At 42.0% G+C, this 19,297-nt stretch overlaps 1 pseudogene; it reads left to right on the top strand.

Moving 5' to 3' along the window:
- Window positions 1-461: 461 nt before the first annotated feature.
- Window positions 462-779, top strand: LOC147460813 (10 kDa chaperonin, mitochondrial pseudogene; annotated as a pseudogene).
- Window positions 780-19,297: the final 18,518 nt, after the last annotated feature.

Here is a 19,297-nt window from a genome sequence, read left to right as displayed (position 1 = left end):
CGGGCACGCAGAGGGATTGTGAGCTCTTGAAGACATCAACAAGGAGAGGTTAAATTAGCCAAACATGTATCTTTCTAGCATGATATGCCGCACACATAGGCGACCGTCCTTAATTTTTGGCTTAAGAAAAATATCTAGGAAAAAGACCCTTTTTGCTGATAAAAAGAAGAGCCCATGAGAGCACGCAGATGGTTTATTAGCTCTTGATCTCAAAATTTTTGAAGTTGTGTGGGCTTAGAATTATAAGAAAAATGACTTTGCTAAGCAATAGAAAAGCCCATAACATTAGCTCGGTGATCGTCTGCGTGCACGCGGACGGTCAGCGAGCTCCCACAGTCACCACTAATTTCCTCACCTTCTCCGAGTATGATCAGGATTCAATATCAGGGATTTGGCGTGCACATGAGAGAGAGAGAGAGAGAGAGAGAGAGAGAGAGAGAGAGAGAGAGAGGCTGTATGCGATGGCGAAGAAGTTGATTCCTCTACTCAATAGAGTTCTCGTGCAGAAGATCGTTGCCCCGAGTAAGTCCGGTGCAGGGTTTTGCTACCCGAGACTGCAGCCTCCAAGGTGATTTCTGAGAAAGTCATGGCAGTGGGGCCTGGTGGGAGGGCCAAGGATGAGAGCACCATTCTAGACGTTGTTGTGAGAGAAGGTGACACTGTCTTGTTACCGGAGTACGGCGGCAGTCAACTCAAGCTTGGGGATGAAGAGTTTGTAATCTTCCAAGATGAGGAGATTTTGGGTATATTGAAGGATTGAAGATTACTTGTTTGAGTTCAAAGGGACGTCAAGCATCATGATGGTGAAGGTCCGACCCTTCTTGCGTGAATTTTCTACCATCTTCCAGCATGTGGTTAGCAAGGCGAAGTTTTGAGTATAAATTATTCATGCTTGTTCTTCTGAGATCAATCAATTGATATGCTTGAGATGTGCTTAAAGAAAAAAAAAGAGAGATAGATCAGACGCACGCAGGACAGCCTGAAGGGATACAGGGTTTTCTTGGTTGCCTTTTCAACATGCGATGGTGATGGCGAGCTTGCGATTGATGCAAGCGGTCTTTTTCGAGTGTCTCCATGAATTTGCGCCTAGGCTGCAAATGTCTACAAACATCTGTCGTGCTCTTTTCTTCCAACTCTAGGCTATAAACTCGCATGCCTTCTTCTGTTGTGCATAAAGAACAATGGTTTGACGTTTACCTCTGATGTTTAACAAATTCTTTTGTTTTCAAAATGGTTTGGAGTATGGTGCAATAGTGATAGCGAATCAGTCTTTAGCGATAATCGTAGCTCTCTCCCTCTCTCTCTCTCTCTCTCTCTCTCTCTCTCTCTCTTATTTCACCCACTGCGAGCCTAGTCGAGGTGGAGAGAGAGAGAGAGAGAGAGAGAGAGAGAGAGAGAGAGAGAGAGAGAGAGAGTCTCATTAATGCGTCCTCTATTTTCTGGCTGTGCCTCTCCAGCTACGAGCTGCTCTACCTCTTTCGTCAGTGGTCACGTTGTGGCGCACATACAGTGGCATGCGCACGCAATGATCAGTCTCTCTAGTTGCACAGAGCAGTTAACAAGAAATCCGGAACCCGAACGCAAAAAGACAATGCCACATGGAGAAGCTGTGATGGTGAGTAGATATGTAGGATAGTCACGGACCGTATGTAGAGAGAACGAGAGAGTGGGGAGGAGAGAGAGAGAGAGAGAGAGAGAGAGAGAGAGAGAGAGAGAGAGAGAGAGAGAGAGAGAGAGAGATTGTCTGCGACTCTGTCCTCCCTTTTATGGAAGCCTGATTAAGGGCAAGCAAATGAGAGTTGCACTATCTGAAGGTTGGGTCCTCATTAAGAGAAAATCATCGGCGCTCTTTTGGGACTCATTAAGAGCACTTTAGCGCATGCAACAATATATTCATCAAGTATGCATTGAAATCAAAAAGGGGGGGAGAGAGAGAGAGAGAGAGAGAGAGAGAGAGAGAGAGAGAGAGAGAGAGAGAGAGAGAGAGAGAGAGAGCATTGTTTTGTCGTAGGAAACTATTCCAAGAGACCTTAAACTATCTAATTAAGCTGAACTCAAGACCTGCTATTCAAGAGGGAAATGGCATAGCCAATTTACCACACTTGGGTGATAGAAAAGCTATACCACTTAAGCGATAGAGAGCGAGAGAGAGAAGTTTGAACGACAACATTTCCATTAAAAGACACGCTGTCATTGTCGATCTTGGAAGCAATACCTTGTCATGCAGGCGAGCATACAAAACATACATAATCTAGGTTAGATGGAAGCATAATTCAAAGAAGCACATGAATATGAGCGCAAAAGCCTCACCAATGTGTCCAAGATCCGTTGTTTCCCTCTTCACTACGGATGCTTCTCCGGCGAGCTTCCCCTCGCCTCTAGTCTATTTCTTTCTCTACCATCATCATTGTCCTATCGTCACGTGGATCTGTGTGTGTCTATGTGTGTGCACGTGCAGTGCACACACATGCGCGTGCACACACACACACACATGCGCTTTACTATGATAATAACAGTATTTGTGTATAAACTTCATGCGTGTGTGTGTGAGTGTGTGTGTGTGTGTGTGTGAGAGAGAGAGAGGGAGTTAGAGAAAGAGAGATTGCAGTAGCATAGGCTTCTATAAAAAAAAAACATTCGAGATGGCAAACAGGTGTTTCTTGTCCATTAGCATTGCCCCTTATCTTTTTGCATCCATGTTTGTCTGATTTGATTGTGATTGGTAGCATAATATTCAACGCATTTGCTTAGTACCAAACATTAATTCAATGAATTTTTTGTCATAATCACTTGTCTAGATTTAAAAATCAAGCAGTCCGACTAAGCTAGTTTGACCAAGTTAGGTGTTAGAGATCTTCTCTTAATACCATGGGGAATGCCTTCCTAATAATCAATGGTTACTTAGGTTCTTAATCCGATTTAGGCAAAATTGTGTGAAATGTACTAGGACTTTCTAGTGGGCTTGACCCTATTGACCTTTAGCTTAAGTATTATAAAGGGAGTTTACTTGTGTGATAAGCTTGGGGAGGTGTATCAGTGTTATATGACCCCCCAAAGTTACAAATTTAAAATGCTGAAAATGAACAAACAAAAATCAAAGTGCCACATTGTAAAATCTTAAGCTGGAAGAGAAATCTCAGCTTGATTGGGTACTTCACTCACATGTATCGCCTATGGTACTAGAGCCCTAGAGGTTCCCAGTGTGGGCGCTTTTCCTTGAAAAGCAAAAAACCCAAGGCATACAAAATAAGCACACACATTGAAATTGAATCACTGTGAAAAGACTTTGGGGGGTCAAAGAAAAGGTAATTAGTCAGGTGACGATTTCATGAGAAATTCCTTTTATTATAGCTTAACTACAAGGTCTTCTAGGTATAGCCTCTCAGCCCTCGAACATGAAATACTTGGCTCTCGCGATTAAACAACTTAATTGACCAGAGAAAATTAAGAATCTCACCCATAGTATTAATAGTCGATCTTTAGTGCCTTTCGACCGTTGAATTAGCGACCCCGAATTTGTTTAGTTTTGTACCTTCTCAACTGTTCATGCGTTTGATTATATTTCAATTTAATGTTTATTGCTGACAAATGGTTTAGATTTATGCTACAATCAATTTGTCTGCCTAAAACTGCATATGATTTTTGATTGTATATGAGAATGCAATTACTGCGCCAATGTTGCTTGATTTTGCAGTGACTGAAGAAGGCTAAGGACATTCATATCAAATGATCTTCCACCTGGACGAACAAGCGTCAACTCAATAGCTTCCGATGACGGAATCTACATCAGGAAGGGGGGCATGTTGACCCTCACGGCTCACGGACACCATATCACCTACGACGGACGTTGTATTATTTACTTGGTAGACTCAGGTACCGGGCTTGTCGGTCCAATAGGAAAAGGGTAAGAGTGATCGCCGATGAGAGGCGCACTCTAACTGGAACATTCAAGGGATTAGTTGGCTAAGCATGGGCGCCCAAGTGGGAATGGGGCGAGCTCATATAAAAGTCAACTAAACCTAAAATTCACTCATTCTCTCATTTGTGCAATAGAAGAGTGCTCTTGCTCCATCTCCATCTTCTTCTTCTTCATACTTGTGTGTGTGTATGCGTGAGAGAGAGAGAGAGAGAGAGAGAGAGAGAGAGAGAGAGAGAGAGAGAGAGAGAGAGAGAGAGAGAGAGAGAGAGAGAGAGAGTGCAATTGAGAATTGCGACGACGGCACGGCGGCGGCGAAGCGGCGGCTCCTTCTTCTTTGCGCGGCAAGGAATCCTCTACGAAGCAAGCGTAGAGCGGTGAGTGACACACCATCACCTTCTTTGAGATTACTAGTTTAGGCTTGTTGTGTGCTTAGAGCCATTTGTGGCTCGCACACGATGTATCAACAAGTTCATTGTATTGACACGTGCGACATACGCGCACAAAATTAAATGTGTGAATGGGATGTAGCTACTTTGTTTACTACCATGGGTGGTTTGGGGCAAAGCTCCACCACTTGTCCAACCTATTATCCATTGTGTTATGGAGGTTTTAGCCCAAGATTTTTTTAGGGTCCATCACCTGTTCAAGCTAGCTCCATTGAAAGAATCTATCTCTATTATTTCAAGGTCAATGTGTGAATGGAGTGTAGCTACTTTGTTTACTAACATGGATGGTTTGGGGTAGAGGTCCACCACTTGTACAATCTACTATCCATTGAGTTATGGAGATTTTAAACCAAAGCTATTTGAAGGTCCACAACCTCTTCAAGTTAGCTCTATTGAAAGACGCTATCTCTACTATTTGAAGGTCAATGTGTGAATAGAGTGTAACTACTATGTTTATTACCATGGATAGTACGGGGTAGAGGTCCACCACTTGTCCAACCTACTATCCATTGTGTTATCGAGGTTTTTAGCCCAAGGTGGTTTGAAGGTGGACCACCCGTTCAAGCTATCTCTAATGTTTCAAGGTCAATGAGTGAATGGAGTGTAGCTACTATCTCTATTACCATGGATGGTTTGGGGTATAGGTCCACAACTTGTCCAACCCACTATCCCTTGTGTTATGGTGGGTTTAGCCCAACGTGGTTTGAAGGTCCACCACCTATCCAAGCTAGCTCTGTTTAATAGTCCTATCTCTATTTTTTTAATATCAATGTGTGAATGCAGTGTAGCTATTATGTTTACTACCATGGATGGTCTGGGGCAGACGTCCACTACTTGTCCAACCTACTATTCCTTGTGTTATAATATTTTAGCCCAAGGTGGTTTGAAGGTCCACCACCTGTCTAAGCGAGCTCTATTGAAAGAAGTTGTCTCTATTCTTTGAAGGTCAATGTGTGAATGGAGTGTAGCTACTATGTTTACTACCATGGATGGTTTGAGGTAGAGGTCCACCGCTTGTCCAACCTACTATCCATTGTGTTATGGAGGTTTTAGCCCTATGTGGTTTGAAGGTCAATCTGTGAATGGAGTGTAGCTATTATGTTTACTACCATGGATGGTTTGTGGCACAGGTCCACCACTTGTCCAACCTACTAACCATCGTGTAATGAAGGTTTTAGCCCAAGTTGGTTTGAAGGTCCACCACCTGTCCAAGCTAGCTTTATTGATTAGTCCTATCTCTAGTCTGATCACGTGGATGGTTTGGGGTAGAGATCCAGCACTTTTCCAACCTACTATCCATTGTGTTAATAAGGTTTTAGCCCTAGGGTTTGAAGGTCCACCACCTGTCCAAGCTAGATCTATTGAAAGAAGCTATCTCTATTGTTTGAACAGAGCTATGTCTATTGTTTCAAAGTCGGTGTGTGAATGGAGTTTAGCTACTTTGTTTACTACCATGGATGGTTTGGGGCAAAGTTCCACCACTTGTCCAATCTACTATCCATTGTGTTATGGAGGTTTTAGCCCAAGATTGTTTAAGGGTCCACCACCTCTCCAAGCTAGCTTCTTTGAAAGAATCTATCTCTATTTTTCAAGGTTAGTGTGTGAATGGAGTGTAGCTACTTTTTTTACTACCATGGATGGTTTGGGACAGAGGTCCACCACTTGTTGTCCAACCTACTATCTATTGTGTTATGGAGGTTTTAGCTCAAGGTTGTTTGAAGGTCCACCACCAATCCAGGCTAGCTCTATTGAATAGTCGTGTGCCTTAATCGAGCCTTGGAAAATTTTAATAAGACCCAATCATTTTCTTTAAAGGCTTGGGCTCTTCTCTGCTTGTCAGCAGCAGCCTTTTGCCTTTGTTGTGAGATAGAGATAGCATCCTTAATCTTTTGAAAAGATTCTTGTAGGTCTCGGCTATACTCATCTATAGCGAAGATCTTCCCATGTACCTTAAGTAGCAAGGGACTTTTTGATCTTCCCTCAATTACCTCGAAAGGTGCTTTTCCTATGGAAGTATGTACAATGTTATTGTAAGCATACTCCACTAAGGGTAAGTACTTCTCCCATTGGGATCTTTGATCTACTTCCGTTACATACGCTTTTAGTAGATCAAGAATTATTAGGTTAGCTATTTCACTTTGGCCATCCGTTTGTGGATGATAGGCCGAAGAGAAGTTTTGCCTTGTCCCCAGATTCTCAAAGAGACCCTTCCAGAAATTACTAGTCATTCTAGGATCTCTATCCGACACCATGGACATTGGCAAGCCATGATACTTGAAAATTTGTGAAATGAAGAGGGTTTCCATTTGATGGGCTTTGATAGTCTTTTTGACAGGTATAAAATGAGCTTGTTTACTGAACCTGTCTACTATCGTCCATATTCCCGTATTCCCATGGATCGACTTAGGCAATCTAAAGATAAAATCAATGGATAGGCTCTCCCATGGTGAATTAGGGATTGGCAAGGGTTGAAGCAATCCAGGTTGCTTCCCTCTATCAAATTTTGTCTTTTGGCATACCACACATTTAGAAACATACTCTTGTATGTTCACTTTCATGGTAGGCCAATAGAAATATGATTCAATTCCCTTTAGGGTAGACTGAATCCCTCTATGCCCCGCGTAAGGAGGTGGCATGAGATTCATACATTACTTTCTCACGTAGTGAGTTAGTAACGCATAGTCTATCGCCATAGAGAAGATAACCATATTGTAAAGTAAATGGTTTTTCTTTCTTCCCTAATGCAAGGGCTGAAATCACATCTCTAAAATCGGGATCAATAGCATACTCATCTATCATTGAAGATAGATCATTGTGAGTTGCTATGGAAACCACATTCACTCTCGGCGGTCTTGAGAGTGCATATGCTACTTGATTATGCTTTCCAGCAATGTGAGCAATATGAAAATGAAATTGCGAAAGGAAATTTTTCCACCTCATTTGTTTGTCAGAGAGCTCGGTCTACGTCATGAAGTACTTAAGACTTTGGTGATCCGTTCACAGAATGAAAGGAGTCCCCAATAAATAGTGCTTCCATGAGTCTAAGGCATGTAGAACTGCAAGGAGTTCCTTTTCATATATACCTAGAGCTTGCTCAACAGGGTCGAGCCTTCGACTTTCATAGCCTATGGCGTGCCCTTCTTGAAGCAAAATAGCTCCAAGGCAATCACAACAAGCATCACATTGGACCTCAAATGGTTTTGAGGGAAGTGTACGCATAGGTTGAGAGATAAGCTTTTCTTTAAGCTTTTCAAAATCATTGTTCTCCTTAGCAGACCATGTATACCTAACGCTTTTCTTTGTTAGTTCATGTAATGGTCCCGCAATTTGTGAGAACTTTTCTATGAAGCGTCTATAGTATGCACACATACCTATAAAGCTTCTTAGTTCATGAAGATTCTTTGGTTTAGGCCATCCTTTTATTACCTCTAACTTTGATGGATCCATTTGGATGCCATCTTGAGAGATAATGTGACCTAAATACCGAATCTCTTGCTAGAAAAATTCACTCTTCTTTCGATTAACATAAAGTTTATTCTCTCTTAAAACTTGAAATATTACATGGAGGTGTTGCTTGTGTTCGTCTATATCATCAAAGAACACTCAAGTGAAGGTTCGATGAGTCCTGAACAGCTTCTCCGTCAAGCGGTTGAATGTGGCTGGTGCATTGGTCAAGCCAAAAAGCATGACAATGTATTCGTAAAGACCAAATGTGGTGCGAAATGCGGTCTTTACAATGTCTTGATCAACTATCCTTATTTGATGATAGACACTTTTTAGGTCAATCCTACTGAAGTAGGTCGATCCTTGTAGCTTATGAAATAGGTCTTCTACCCGTGGAACGGGAAACCTATTCTTGATAGTGATCCTATTTAGTGCTCTATAGTCGACACACATACGATATGTTCGTCTTTCTTTTGCACTAATAGCACAGGTGAGCATAATGGAGATGAGCTAGGCCTAACCATGCCCTTCTCAACTAACTCATGCACTTGCTGCATAATCTCCTCTTGTTGAGCTTGAGAAACACTATAAGGAGGTTTGTTAGGCGGTGAACTTCCTGGAAGAAGTTCAATTGCATGGTCATCATTACCTCGTTTAGGAGGTAGCTCACAAGGGATGTCATCAATAAAAACATCTTGAAACCCCTTGAGAAAATTGGATAACTCCAATTCCTTTTGGTTGCTTTTATTTTCTTTTGCTAAAGCATTAGGTTCATCTTGTACACGCAAATAGAGCTCTTTATTGACTTGTTGAAAGCTCGTGTATGTACAATGGGGATAGTGTTACCCATTTCCTTAGCATCTATATACATGTCTTTTTCCCTGAACTTAAAGGAGATTCTCCTTTCAGGGAATTTAACATTGGCAGCCAGGCGATCAAACCATGGTGCCCCTAGGATTACATCCTCATGCTTGAGAGGAGAGATAAATAAGTCCTCTTTGTCCACATAGCTTTGGACATGGAGCCTCAATTTCCTGATTAAGGGAGTGACTGAAGCTTCTTGCCCCTTAAAAGCACTGTTTGCGGGTAGAACATCTCCCATCTCGTAGGCTTGTATGCCTAGTTTGTTGGCCAACTCTATAGATATAAAATTGTGAGTAGAACCAGGGTCAAAGAGAATAAAAGCATCATGTTCTCTTACCTTTCCCCAAGCATGGCATAGAGGAGATCCTTTGTGGTGAGTTTCGTGAGTCTCCTCCTCGTGGATTTCAACCAAGGTAGCTCTAGGAGGATCATGGCGGGTGTTCTTTTGGGGACAAGTGAGGTACACATACCCTTGTTCGCCGCACTTGAAACACCGGTTATCCTTGCGATAATGCTCAAGCTCTTTAGGAGAGAGTTTGTTTTTACCTTTGTAAACTCCCTTCTCTTTATCTTTGTTGGAGTTTCCCTTAGGAGACTTTTGGACATTTTCCTTCCCGTTAGGCTCTTTGGAACCCTTGTTTTCCGTGGGCTTATTACTTATTTTAGCCCCCGTTTGGAAATTGATTTGAGAGGCCACCATAGTATGGTGTATTACCGCCGATATGGTACATGGACTTTGGGAGTTGACATACTCCGCCATTTCTTCGGTTAAGCCGCTTTTGCTCTCCAAAATCCAACTTTTTTAAGACAGTGGATTTGAGTAGTAGGTCCCAAAACTTGTCTACATATTTGTGGATGGATTCATAGGGAGAGAGATTAAGCTTCGCATTCAGTGAGTACTTTGTCTTTGGCATCGGTGGCCAAAATCTGCTTCATAATGGAAGCTCTTTAAGCTTTCCAGGTACGTGGAGCTTCACCGTTGGCTCATAGGCTAGACCACCATTGCCTAGCGGACTTTTGAAAGTGCATAGCTACATGGCGTAGCTTAGAGGACTCCGTGAAGCCCTCATCTCCGAACGCCGCATCAAATTGTTGGATAAAGGCCAAGACTTTGTCCATAGCACCAAAGGTGCCATCATAGGTAAGGAAAGAGATGCTCTTCCCTCCCTCTTTGAACTTCTTCAACTTGGACGACCTCTTCCATGCGGCATAGGATTTCCTATGGCCTCTTCTTTTTGATGGTTCAAAGGTTGCACCATCACTTTCTTCAGAAGGTGAAGAATTTGAGGAAGGTGGAGAAGAGGGTGACCTCTTTCTTGCCTTTTTCTTGTCTTGATCTTCATCATCTTCACCATCACTTTCATAAGAGGAAGAGGAGGAAGAAGATGGAGAAGAGGGTGTCCTCTTTCTCGCCTTTTTCTTCTCTTGCTTTTTGTCATCCCTCTTTGAATTATGGTGTGGAGAAGGGTACGATGGTCTTCTCCGTTTTGGAGGTGATGGAGAGTGTTTAGCCCGCCGTCTTCATGGAGCCATCTCTACCGAGGTGGCGGGAGACTCACTTCTTTCTTGTTCCTTCAGTGGAGGCTCTTGAGTTATCCTTTGAGAAGGAGATGCATCATCAAGAAAGTAAATTCTTGAGCCCTTCGTATGGATTCTCTTCTTCTTCCCAAATCGGACAGAGACCTCTTTTCGAAGTCTCACAAAGAGGCTTCCTAGGTGTTCTCTCATCATGGTGGTGAGCTTCGAGAATCCCATGAGCACGGAGCTGCCGTTGCACTTCACTTTGGAGAGATGGATTGCCCATGGATTGTTGAAGCCTAGAAACAAGATAATTAACAAGCATCGGGGCATCATTAGTAGCTTTCTCATTAGCAAAATCAAAGTTATCAACATTAATTTCACTCTCTTTACTATTGTCAGCCATTCTAACAACTTTTAGGTGTACTTTGGCACTTCAAGCCCTAGTTGCTACTCCTCTTTACCCCTTTAGAATAAGCACGCAATCTATTGTACCTGTGGCTTGAATACCATTAATTGCAAGGAATAGAAGAGAGGATCGTTCAACATCAAAACATCACTGACTCCTGTCAAGCTTCTAATAGCTCAATAGTTGTTAAGCCGTAGGAAATCCCCGTAGGACTCCACTATTAAGACCATAGCTCTCGATGGTGATGCCCTGTTAGTTGCACGAAGGCAGGCACACTGCAAGGCTGAAAAATCCCTATTCTACTTACTCACAGGCAATTAATAATACCAACCATTTATAGCTAGCTTGAAGACCTCCCTTCTTGAGCAAGAAAAGAGAAACCTTGTGCTCTGATACCAATGTAACATTTAATGGCCTAAAAACTTGTGTGTAGCGGAAATTAGCATGAACATAGTGGGCATTTCATTAGAATCGATTCCTAATGAGAATTACAAGAGTGCTTGGGTGGAGAGAGCAACAAAAAGCATAACACCTAGTTAGATAGCATGAACAATACTTTCAAAAGAGAGAGAAATTAAGCTATTGACAACAATTGAGGACCGGATTTACATGGAGACGGTACCCCCTCCAAAAGGTTTTGTATTATGGTTTCTCCCATCAAGAGAGACATTGTACAATACAATTCTTTGTGTTCCTTCAAGACTAGCTAGTGCAATGAAGATGAAAGCTTCATGCACTAAGCAAAACACTTCTCAAACACAACATCAATTCTCTCCAGTCTCAGACCCAAGACTTCACACACCTTCAAAGATGGTGAGAGCTAGCGGGGTATGAGAGTAGATTGAGAGGAAGGAGTATTCTTACGAGAAAGATGTACATCTCCTCACATAATCACTCATATAAGCATAGCTTAGCTTAGTAATTAGCATGGTAGAGGAGATGAGCATGCATTGAAGCTTGGCTCTTGGTTGGATTTGCATCACAAATCCAAGAGTTGTTGGTGTAGGCCTCCCTTCTCACAAGCTTGGAGTAGGTGGTAAGCTTTCCATTAAAGCTTGAGAAGGAGAGAGAATCTTCTTTGCTTCACACATGAGATTGTGTGAGTGTATGTGTGATAATGCCTTGCAAAAATCATCCTCTCTCTCTCTCTTGGTCGACCCCTCTTGCTATTTGCTCATGCTATAGTCTCATTGGACCTCCCTAGGGCTAGCCAATGATAATTAAGCAGTATAAGTGATAGCCTTCTGACATGTGTCCCCCTTTCCCCTTTTGTGAGAGATTTATGTAATTAATAAATGCAACTAAACTCTCATTGGACCCCTTTGCCTCCTGGCCAATAGGAATCAGGCAAGCCATTGGGCTGTTGAATGCTCATTGAACCCCTTGGGAGACTGTCCAATAGTCTTCTAGAGAGCTTAATCTCATTGGTTCTTTTATTAAGTGTTTTTAAATTAATTAAACTAGATTTACTCTAGCCTAATTCTCATTGTTCCACCTCCAAGGCCATCCCATAGGAACTAGGTACACCTTGTGGGCATCTGGGCTAGGGAGCTGACATGTGTCCCTCATTCCCTTTGTGTAAAGAGAGCTTGTGTGTGTGTGTGTGTGTGTGTGAGTTTCTCTCTCATCCCCTACTCCCAAGGCTCGCCCCCTCCTATGTAGGGATTGATAAAGACTTTTGGGACACACACAAAGCATCCAACTCCCCCCATGCTTGACCTTTGGACACAACCTTTGAATTTTGGAACCTTAGCATTTTGGAAGTCTTAATGGGCTGAACCTTAGGGTCTTTTAAGCCCATTGTTGCACTTGGCTCTTTTGCAGATGCCCCCTCCTTTGGATCCCTATTTTCCCTCCTTTGGATCCCTACTATGGCCGCTTTGCTAGCTTAATCAATATTCTAGCATTTTCTCCCCTGGCACTTCCCCATATTAAATGATCCGTTTAATATGAGAAAATCATTTAGGATAATTAGATTTTGATTATTATGACATTACCTCTGTCTTGAAATCATAGTCCTCCTCGACTATGGGTTAGAGAAGATAAATCATATTCATTAGTCCTTTTCTTAGCGGGTAGAGGATCCCTATGTTACCCTACGACATCATTCCACAATGGATGACTAGTCCATTTGGCACTTGAGAGCCTGAGGCTACGGCAAGCATGTCTGCACATTAGTCCTATCAATCTTCCTTAGTAGAGTGACAAGCTCTACTTGGTGTTTGGGAGACGTCGTCTCCACAAACTTAATCTAAGCATGCATACTACTTCATTTTTGTGCACAATAAAGAAAAAAAGAGTCTTGTAAGACAAAAACTTTGTTCATTTTTAACATTTTGTACATTTTCTTGCTCTTGGGAAGCATTGTAAGCATTGACAAGGTTTAGGTTATCCTTTAATTGTATGCCTTGCATCCATCTAGCATCTTCAAAAGGATAATTCTTAAACTTAATAAGATATTGTCGGATAGTCTTACCGCCTCTTAGTACCTTGTCTTCATGTCGGAGAATGGACTCGGGCTGCAACACCTCTTCTTGGTCCTTGATCTCCGGTGGGTCTTCAGTAGTTGGTTCTTGAGGTGGCTCTCTTTTGTATGGCTTTAAAAGGCTAACATGGAAAGCATTGTGTATGAGCCAATGATTGGGAAACTTGAGTTGATAGGCCATCTCATTGATTGGCCTAAGAATCTGGAAGGGACCATAATACCTTTTTGCTAGTTTAGCATAGTACTTTTGGTGTCCCGTAGGATTCTTGCTCATCGTGTGCCTTAATCGAGCCTTGGGAAATTTTAATAAGACCCAATCATTTTCTTTAAAGGCTTGGGCTCTTTTGTGCTTGTCAGCAGTAGCCTTTTGCCTTTGTTGTGAGATAGAGATAACATCCTTAATCTTTTGAAAAGATTCTTGTAGGTCTCGGCTATACTCATCTGCAGCGAAGATCTTCCCATGTACCTTAAGTAGCAAGGGACTTTTTGATCTTCCCTCAATTACCTCGAAAGGTTCTTTTCCTGTGGAAGTATGTACAATGTTATTGTAAGCATACTCCACTAAGGGTAAGTACTTCTCCCATTGGGATATTTGATCTACTTCCGTTACATACGCTTTTAGTAGATCGAGAATTATTAGGTTAGCTATTTGACTTTGGCCATCCGTTTGTGGATGATAGGCCGAAGAGAAGTTTTTCCTTGTCCCTAGATTCTCAAAGAGACCCTTCCAGAAATTACTGGTCATTCTAGGATCTCTATCCAACACCATGGACATTGTCAAGCCATGATACTTGAAAATTTGTGAAATGAAGAGGGTTTCCATTTGATGGGCTTTGATAGTCTTTTTGACAGGTATAAAATGAGCTTGTTTACTGAACCTGTCTACTATCGTCCATATTCCCGTATTCCCATGGATCGACTTAGGCAATCTAAAGATAAAATCAATGGATATGCTCTCCCATGGTGAATTCGGGATTGGCAAGGGTTGAAGCAATCCAGGTTGCTTCCCTCTATTATCAAATTTTGTCTTTTGGCATACCACACATTTAGAAACATACTCTTGTATGTTCACTTTCATGGTAGGCCAATAGAAATATGTTTCAATTCCCTTTAGGGTAGACTGAATCGCTCTATGCCCCGCGTAAGGAGGAGCATGAGATTCATACATTACTTTCTCACGTAGTGAGTTAGTAACGCATAGTCTATTGCCATAGAGAAGATAAACATCTTGTAAAGTAAATGGTTCTTCTCTCTTCCCTAATGCAAGGGCTGAAATCACATCTCTAAAATCGGGATCAATAGCATACTCATCTATCATTGAAGATAGATCATTGTGAGTTGCTATGGAAACCATTCACTCTCGTCCGTCTTGAGAGTGCATCTGCTACTTGATTATGCTTGCCAGCAATGTGAGCAATATGAAAATGAAATTGCGAAAGGAAATTTTCCCACCTCATTGGTTTGTCGGAGAGCTTGGCCTACGTCATGAAGTACTTAAGACTTTGGTGATCCGTTCGCAGAATGAAAGGAGTCCCCAATAAATAGTGCTTCCATGAGTCTAGGCATGTAGAATTGCAAGGAGTTCCTTTTCATATATGCCTAGAGCTTGCTCAACAGGGTCGAGCCTTTGACTTTAATAGCCTATGGCATGCCCTTCTTGAAGCAAAACAGCTCCAAGGCAATCACCACAAGCATCACATTGGACCTCAAATGGTTTTGAGAGATCCGGTAGTGTAAGCATAGGTTGGGAGACTGTCCAATAGTCTTCTAGAGAGCTTAATTCTCATTGGTTCTTTTATTAAGTGTTTTTATATTGATTAAACTAGATTTACTCTAGCCTAATTCTCATTGTTCCACCTCCAAGGCCATCCAATAGGAATTGGGTACACCTTGTGGGCATCTGGGCTAGGGAGCTGACATGTGTCCCTCATTCCCTTTGTGTAAAGGGATCTTGTGTGTGTGTGTGTGTGAGTTTCTGTCACATCCCCTACTCCCAAGGCTTTCCCCCTCCTATGTAGGGATTGATAAAGACTTTTGGGACACACACAAAGCATCCAATTTCCCCCATGTTTGACCTTTGGACACAACCTTTGAATTTTGGAACCTTAGCATTTTGGAAGTCTTAATGGGCTGAACCTTAGGGTCTTTTAAGCCCATTTTTTCACATGGCTCTTTTGCAGATGGCTCCCCCTTTGGATCCCTAATGTGGCCGGTCTGCTAGCTTAACCAATATTCTAGCTTTTTCTCCCCTGGCACTTCCCCATATTAAATGAAAAATCATTTAGTAGATAATTATTAGATAGATAAAACTAACCATTGTGTTATTGAGGTTTTAGCCCAAGGTGGTTTGAAGGTCCACCACTTGTCCAACCTATATCTATTGAATAGTCCCATCTCTACTGTGATAGCATGAATGGTTTCAGGTAGAGGTTCAACACTTGTCTAACCTACTATCCATTGTGTTATGTAGGTCTTAGCCCAAGGTGGTTTGAAGGTCCACCACTTGTCCAAGCTAGCTTTATTCGATAGTCCAATCTCTATTGTTTAAAGGTCAATGTGTGAATGGAGTGTAACTACCATGTTTACTACCGTAGATGGTTTGGGGCATAGGTCCATCACTTGTCCAACCTACTAACCCATTGTGTTATGGAGGCTTTAGCTCAAGGTGGTTTAAAGGTCCACTACTTTCCAACCTGTGATATCTCTATTGTGATAGCATGAATGGTTTTGGGTAGAAGTCTAACCCTTGTCCAATCTACTATCCATTGTGCTATGGAGGTTTTAGCCCAAGGTGTTTTGAAGGTTCACCACATGTCCAAGCTAGCTCTATTCAGTAGTCCTATCTCTATTATTTGAAGGTCAATGTGTGAATGGAGTGTAGCTACTAAGTTTACTACCATGGATGGTCTATGACAGAGGTCCACAACTTCTCCAACCTACTATCCCTTGTGCTATAAAGGTTTTAGCCCAAGGTGGTTTGAAGGTCCACCACCTGTACAAGCTAGATCTACTGAAAGAAGCTATCTCTATTGTCTAAAGGTCAATGTTTGACTGGAGTGTCTACTATGTTTACTACCAGGGATGGTTTGGGGAAGAGGTCCACCAGCTGCCAACCTACTAACCAATGTGTTATGAAGGTTTTATTCCAAGGTTGCTTGAAGGTCAACCATGTGTGCAAGATAGCTCTATTTAAAGAAGCCATCTCTATTGTTTGAAGACAGTGTGTTAATGGAGTGTATCTACTATGCTTACTACCATGGATGGTTTGTGGCAGAACTCCATCACTTGTCCAACCTTCTATCCATTATGTCATGGAGGCTTTAGCACAAGGTGGTTTGAATTTCCAACACCTATCCAAGATAGCTCTACTGAAACAAGCTATTTCTATTGTTTCAAGGTCAATGTGTGAATGGAGTGTACCTACTATGTTTACTACCATGGATGGTTTGAAGCAAAGGTCCACCACTTGTCCAACCTACTATCCACTGTGTCATGGACGCTTTAGCCCAAGGTGGTTTGAAGGTCCACCACCTCTCCAAGCTAGCTCTACTGGAACAAGCTACCTCTATTCTTTCAAGGTCAATGTGTAAATGGAGTGTAGCTATTATGTCTATTAGCATGGAAGGTTTGGGGCAAAGGTCCACCACTTCTCTAGCCTACTACCACTTTGTGTTATGGAGTATTTAACCAAAGGTGGTTTATTGAAGGTCCACCACATGTCCAAGCATTAGGAAAAATATGGACTCTCCTAGGGCCCTTTTGATTAGGGAAGGGTTAGTGGAGGACCAATGAGAGGCCTCTTGGGATATCACCTATAGCCTAAGGAGAGACAGGGGGTAGCCTATTTGTCCCCTTCTTCAATGCTTGATTCCTAAAGAGAAAGGGGAGGTGGACTGGGGGGGGGGGGTAAAAAGGGGAAAGAGGTGTCATAAAGCCTAGAGAGGGACCCTTGACAAAAAGGGACCCCAAAAGAAAAATTGCGCAGGTCAAAAAACCCTAAAAATTTGAAATTTTTGAAAAGTCTCAAAAATGACCGTTTCCCCTCCAAAATTGCCCAAAACATAACCAAACATCAAAAAGTCACTTTTTCTCTCCAAATTCCCTCTCTCCCATAATCTTCTCTTGCCTGTCCCCTCCCCTCCCTCACTTCCTCTCTGCAGTCAACCCCACCATAGCCAAAATCTCACTCTCCATCTTCTCTAGCTCTCCCTCCCCTCCCCCCTCCATTCTCTCTGTGCTGTACAGCCCACCATAGCCCAAAGCTCATCACTATCCTCCTCTTCAGTTGTCCCCCCTCCCTCTCCTCACTCTCTCTACAGTCAACCCCACCATAGCCAAATGCTCACTCTCCATCCTCTCTAGCTCTCCCTCCCCTCACCCCTCCATTCTCCACAATGCAGCCCACCATAGCCCAAAGCTCATCACTATCCCACCATAGCCAAAAGCTCACCCTCCATCCTCTCTATCTCTCCCTTTCTCCCCTTCATTCTCTCTCTACTGTGTAGACCTCACTATCCTTCTCTCCAACCCTCATCCCCCTCCCCCTTCCCAATCTCTCTCTACTGTGTGGCCACCCGACCTCTTCTCAAGCATGTCCACCCATACCATGCATAGACGGCCCAAGTTGGAGATACAAAAGGTCATACTGCACAACACAAAGAGCTCAAAGGTGGAATGGATCCCACAGGTATTTAGCAAGGCTCATGGGTCTACATGCAACCGTTCAGTGTTGGTCCTCATGGAGTACAATGTCGAGGCATACTGGAACGCCATTGGAAGTGAAGACTGATGGCTTTCAAAACAAAATCTGGAATGGTGTCCATCACTCAACATGTGTATAGTGTACCTGAGATCCACTTGCAGAGAGCTTCAAACCAATTTGCACCTCATTGTAAGTATAATGCTAAGTCATCTTATGGATATGTCCTCTTTAATTTTCATGTGTTCATATTTTTTGACAACGGTATTTGTGAACGTATTTTTTTATTCAGCTTACTTGCAAAGCAACCGCTTGAATGCCTCTTGGGTACCTTTATGGTTGTGCATGCTATAGATAAGAACTAATCTATATAACTCAACAATGTATACTAATTTAAAATATAGTAGCTAACACCATATTTTTTGTATTACAGGATGTTATTGTAGTGGATTCTTGGGCTCAACTTGGTTTGGTGTCAAGTGGAAAGTGCGACTTCTCCAATCAGAAGCTCATTCTAAACAGTCTTTGTTTGGTGTTTATACTTGTGGATATGGAGGTCCATGGAGTTATCAATGATGAGACAAGCCTTGCTAAGAGCATAGCAATTTCCTCAGTCTATATTCCATTCAATGTATTTGATCCAGTACATAACATCCCAAGCTATTATTGTAGACAAGCTACAAACTTTGTAATGAAACTACTTGAATAGAAAGCACTCTTGTTTCATTACATTTTTGTCCACTCTAGTTAATCTTCAACTATATGATGTTGTGCTTGTGATCAATTTTTGTTTCATCTAATCTTGTATGTGTATTGTGCTTCCTGCCAAATTTTTGGTGCTCATAAGTGAATTGATCAAGTAAATTTATTTTTTGGTAGCAAGTACCCCTTTGCAATGTGCCTGCATGTAGATCTAGTAAGCCATCTAACCTCAAAGGTCAGGTTTGATTCATTTTTTGTTGTATGAGCACTTAGAGTTTATCTCAAAATGGTGGCAAGCTTTAAATTCTTAGAAGAATCCCATACTCAAGACTAATCTAAGCAAGATAGAGCAATCATATTTCCTTGTGTTGCAGGCATTGAACAAACATTTAGTTCATGAGCACTCAAAGTTTATCTCAATATATTTGGCAGGCTTCAAATTTTTGAAACAATACACTCAAACCTAATCCAAGAAAGATAGAGCAATCATATTCCCTCATATTTGCAAGCACACGCATGAATCCCCTCTTGGCATTGTGCAAACACTTCGTTCTACCTTTGCCATCAATAATGCAATGGCATGCTATTATGTTGTATTTGATATGAGTTTGTGTAAGTTCAACCATAAGTTTGTGTTCTTTGAAATCCCCAAGGAAAACAGAGTATGAAATCAAAATAAAGAAACGAGAACGAACAAACAAGATAGAGATAGGGTATATATATATATATATATTGTACATAGATAGATGGAGGATAAACAGACAGACAGACAGACAGATATAGATAAATACATTAATAGATAAATAGATAG

The sequence above is a fragment of the Adiantum capillus-veneris genome, chromosome 3, assembly GCF_014529385.1.
Source record: "Adiantum capillus-veneris isolate H3 chromosome 3, ASM1452938v2, whole genome shotgun sequence".
NCBI lineage: Eukaryota > Viridiplantae > Streptophyta > Polypodiopsida > Polypodiales > Pteridaceae > Adiantum > Adiantum capillus-veneris.
This window is presented reverse-complemented; position numbering and strand designations above follow the sequence as displayed.